This window comes from Montipora capricornis, chromosome 5 (genome assembly GCF_036669925.1).
Source record: "Montipora capricornis isolate CH-2021 chromosome 5, ASM3666992v2, whole genome shotgun sequence".
NCBI classification, from domain to species: Eukaryota; Metazoa; Cnidaria; class Anthozoa; order Scleractinia; family Acroporidae; genus Montipora; species Montipora capricornis.
The window spans coordinates 21,304,223-21,309,222 of NC_090887.1; positions in this window are offsets into that span (position 1 = coordinate 21,304,223).

Consider the following 5,000-nt stretch of genomic DNA (forward strand, 5'->3'; position numbering starts at 1 on the left):
GAGCGATGCTCGTCGTCTCGCTTACGGGGTGTAAATGTTTGATTTTGGTCTCGCTTAGGGTGTTCTGGGCAAAACGCAATCATATTTATTCGTGAAGGTCTCCTTTAGGGTTGCGCGCAAGCAAATATAAAAAAGTGTTTATTTACACTTTAATATTTCTGCACGTAGGTGAAAGTATTAGATGAAAATTTCTTTGGCATCATTAAAAGTCACTGTATTTTTTATTTCTCTGTGTTTTAATATGGTCTCTTTTAGGGGTCAAAAAAAGGCCGGGCCACGGCCAGATTGGTCTCCTTTAGGGATTTAATTTAAAATTTCCGACGAGACACCCTCCCCTTTTAATATGGGAATCTCCCCCCCCCGGGGGGGAAGGGGAGAAATGTTTGCTTAATTTATTCGAATTATATTCGAAAAAAAGGAGAAGTTTTCAGTCTTGGTGCACGGTCAAATTAGATACCAATGAATTCGTGCAAAAATGGTCGTTTGGAACTTTCGTATCCTGCTTCTCCGACGGTTGAACTGCCACTCATCTGTGTGTTTTTTACGAACAGTCTTCACCGTGACCTGCCACCTCTCAAGTTACTGAAGACCTTCTCGAGTGTTCTTCCCAAAAAATTATATTAAAGCCCGATAACCAAACTCAAAATACAGATGAAAAGGATACGAAATGCCCTCTCTGGGATTGTTTCATTTAAATTACTTAATCGTCAGACCATCCAGGGATAGAAGAAGTCTCAAATAAATACCGAACAATGCGAAGAAAACAAAGCGCACTTCCTTTTGACCCTGTCAACCCAACCAGGTTCATTAAGTTGCACCCTTCTGCAATAAAACAGGGAGGTTTTTCAGGTGGCTAAACCGCAACAAGTAAGGCAAAGGCGCGAGGGTCTAGAAAAAAATTTAAACACAGGCGCTGTCTCCTGCGTTTGAAGAAAATACCAAACCATAAATGAAAACAAGATTGCCACGACGTTGAACGCATTGCCTCAACCAAAAGCCGCGAGTACCACTCGGGCTGCCTGATGCTTTGAAGTTAAAAAATAGCCTGAAATACCAAGACGAATCGTGCCAAAAGGATTGGTGAAGCTGAAGAAGGGAAAGAATCATGTTTCTTTGCAAGGGAAAAGAAGCATAAACACTAAGGCGCGTGCGTGCATTTTGTAATCAGCGACTGGAATGCTTACCATATGTCAGGTAAAATGACTTTACCCTTGAATATATAAGCCATCGAAATCTTACGCTATATTGTAATGACAAGGGCGGTCTGAGAAGCTGTGAGTAGGCGTGGGATTTGTCTCATATGGTTTAGGGGCCGACATATCCCTCCCTCAATGCCGTACCGGGAGGCAAGGTCGGTAGCAGAAAGCAGCGAAGGGTCAACTGCGTCCAAAAGCGATCGCACGGGCCGAAATCCCAGGATGACTCGTTTGGTACGACGCTCCAGCGCCACGTCTGGAGGTACTGCATTTTTTTTCTCTCGTTCAAACATTCCGTCAGCGCATGCGTAAATGTTCAGGCCTTTCAATACCTATCCTACCAAAAAAATTAAGATGCTGGTTAACTTTTTACAAGGAATTGAGATTTCACTTGATTCTATACAGGCATAAACGTAACGTAATTATAAGAACCGTGCGTGTCTGGTCTACTCGAGACAGAGGTGAGAGATGGTTTCATGCAGACTGGGACGTCTAAAATGCTCTGTTGTAAAACATGGCCGTTCACGAGTGAAGTTGTCTCTCTGGCTCTTCTGTGGACGAATTCCAGGACTTACCGATACAATTTGGGCAAGTTTTGAAAGCTAAAATCTTCAGTCGGTGCTGTATTTTACTGGTATGACTGGGTGACCCGACACTTATAAAAAAAATCAATGAAATGAGAATCGGGGAGCTTCCCTTGTCATGCAATGCCAGAATTACCCAGAATTCTTTTCGAGCATGAACGAGGCAACTTGAGAAGCACGAGATTGGCCCTGATAAAATGGCTAAAGCGCGGCCGCAAGGAAAAAGTAGTGAGAAGAAGATTTCTAGCCAGATACTAAGGAGTAGCGCTGGTGTGTGCTGTTGACGTAGGACTTTTGATTTCTAAACAAGTTTTTATTATAGAAAAAATTCGCGACAAAGTAGTGCTTTTTTTTGGCTGTTATCCTCGTAGCAAATTTCTTGTCAAAGAAACGGTATAATGTAAATAAGAGAATACTAAGATCTATATTTGCAAATTACCTGTCCTCTTACCACTCAAGTCAAACTCTACATATGTATGAAATGAGCGCATTCAAAATCTTCTTATGCGTGATCTTCGCGGAAATAAACACTCTGTCTTTAAATAAACTTAAAACAACCAGTTATGGTCTTAGTTGTTTTTCTTACGTATCAGCTAAGTTGTGCTACATGATTTTGTCCATACCACTGAGTCTACTGGTTTTAAACTAGACAATCCAAGACCGCATTTTGTACGGCGGCTTTTCTTTTGAATTAATATATCTTTGACTATTTTGTATTTAGTTATGTATCTGTATATGCTATGTATTTTAGTTGTAAATGTAATGTCTCGAAGACATTGGCTCTTGTAGTTATTCTGAAATTCGAGATGAAATAAAGTTTATGCATGTGTGTATGTTACCTCCAGCAAGGCGCGTGCGTGCATTTTGTAATCTGCGACTGCAGTGCTTACCATATGTCAGATAAAATGACTTTTCCTTTGAATATATAAGCCATCGAAATCTTACGCTATATTGTAATGACAAGGGCGGTCTGAGAAGCTGTGAGTAGGCGTGGGATTTGTCTCATATGGTTTAGGGGCCGACATATCCCTCCCTCAATGCCGTACCGGGAGGCAAGGTCGGTAGCAGAAAGCAGCGAAGGGCCAACTGCGTCCAAAAGCGATCGCACGGGCCGAAATCCCGGGATGACTCGTTTGGTACGACGCTCCAGCGCCACGTCTGGAGGTACTGCATTTTTCTCTCGTGTTCAAACATTCCGTCAGCGCATGCGTAAATTAATGTTCAGGCTCTCCGATACCTAGACTACCAAAAAAATGAAGATGCTGGTTAACTTTTTACAAGGAATTGAGATTTCAGTTGATTGTACAGGCATAAACGTAACGTAAGAACCGTGCGTGTCTGGTCTTCTCGAGACAGAGGTGAGAGATGGTTTCATGCAGACTGGGACGTCTAAAATGCTCTGTTGTAAAACGTCTCTCTGGCCTTTCTTTGGACGAATTCCAGAACCTACCGATACAATTTGGGCAAGTTTTGAAAGCTAAAATCTTCAGTCGGTGCTGTATTTTACTGGTATGACTGGGTGACCCAAAACATTAAAAAAATCAATGAAATGAGAATCGGGGAGCTTCCCTTGTCGTGGAATGGAAGAATTACCCAGAATTCTTTTCGAGCATGAAAGAGGCAACTTGAGAAGCACGACAATGGCCCTCATCCAATTGTTAAAGCGCGGCCGGAGGAAAAAGTAGTGACAAGAAGATCTCTCGTCAGGTACTAAGGAGTAGCTCTGGTGTCTGCTGTTAACGTATGACTTTTGATTTCTCAACAAGTAGTTTTTGTTATAGAACATTCGCGGCAAGGTAGTGCTTTTTTTCGCTGTTACCCTCGGAGCAAATTTCCCGTCTAAGAATCGGCATAATGTAAATAATAGAACACTGAGATTTATATTCGAAATTACGTGTCCTCTTACCACTTAAGTCAAACTCTACATCTCTATGCAATAAGCGCATTCAAAATCTTCTTATGCGTGATCTGCGCGGAAATTACACTGTGTCCCTCAATAAACTTAAAACAACCAGTTATGGTCTTAGTTGTTTTTTCTTACGTATCAGCTAAGTTGTGGAATGCGCTAACTGATTTTATCCGTACCTATGAGTTTACTAGTTTTAAAAGAGAATCCAGGGTCGTATTTTGTACATCGGCTTTTCTTTTTAATGAATATATCTTTTAAATATTATGTATTTAGTATGTATCTGCATATGCTTTGTATTTTAGGTGTAAATGTGAAATATTAACTCCTGTAGTTATTGCTTAAAGTGGTACTATGATCAAATTTTTACCCCTTGATTTTTTGAGTGTATCACATAGAATTCCATGAAAGAACAAAAACGCCATTTACCGTTTGCAAATATCTTCATTAGTTCCGGAGATATTTAAGTTTGAAAAATGTGTAAAATATGCAAATGAGATGACTAATGATGTCATACACTCAACCCAATATTATATTGAGCATATAAATAGAGCTACCTTGGCCAATTTACAGCGCAGACCATTGAAACTTGGTAGTCTAATAGTTCTTCAGGAAACACACCTATGGCTATAAAAAATTATGTTCCCATGGCAACTCACTTTTTTTCAGTCCCCACCCACTTGATTTCAATATGTTAGTGATTTTCAGCTTGAAAAATGTTAAACAAGGCCACAAAGTCGTGCTAACATATCTATATGCTTACATGCATATGAAGTGCTGTTAGCAAATATCAAAATGGAACGCCAAAGGTGGCCAGAAAAGCTCATAATATGGGGGAGGTCTGGAACCCAGTATGATTTCATGGTAACAGAACTGTTAAGCTCATATTGTGGAGAACATTTAGTAGAATCTAACTGAAAAAAAACAAAAATTTCGGATACAAATTGGCTGAGATATCTCTTTTCATCATATTTGAATAAAATTTGGTTGAGTGTATGACGTCATCACTTGGCTAATTTGCATAGTTTAAAAACTCGACTATCTCTGGAACGAAAAGAGATATTTGAAAAAAGGAAACAGCATTTTTCCTCTCACGCAGACTACTTGTTTATGTTTCAAAATGGCTTAGATAGGAAAGATGCGATTTTCGTCATAGTACCACTTTAAATTCGAGATGAAATAAAGTTAATGCATGTATGTATGTTCTTGGAATCTCCGTCGTTCTATGCAGAAAAATCCCATATAGGAGACTTCACTGTTTACAAACAATTCTTTTGATCTATAAATTCGATTCTGCCATTCACAGAACATAAG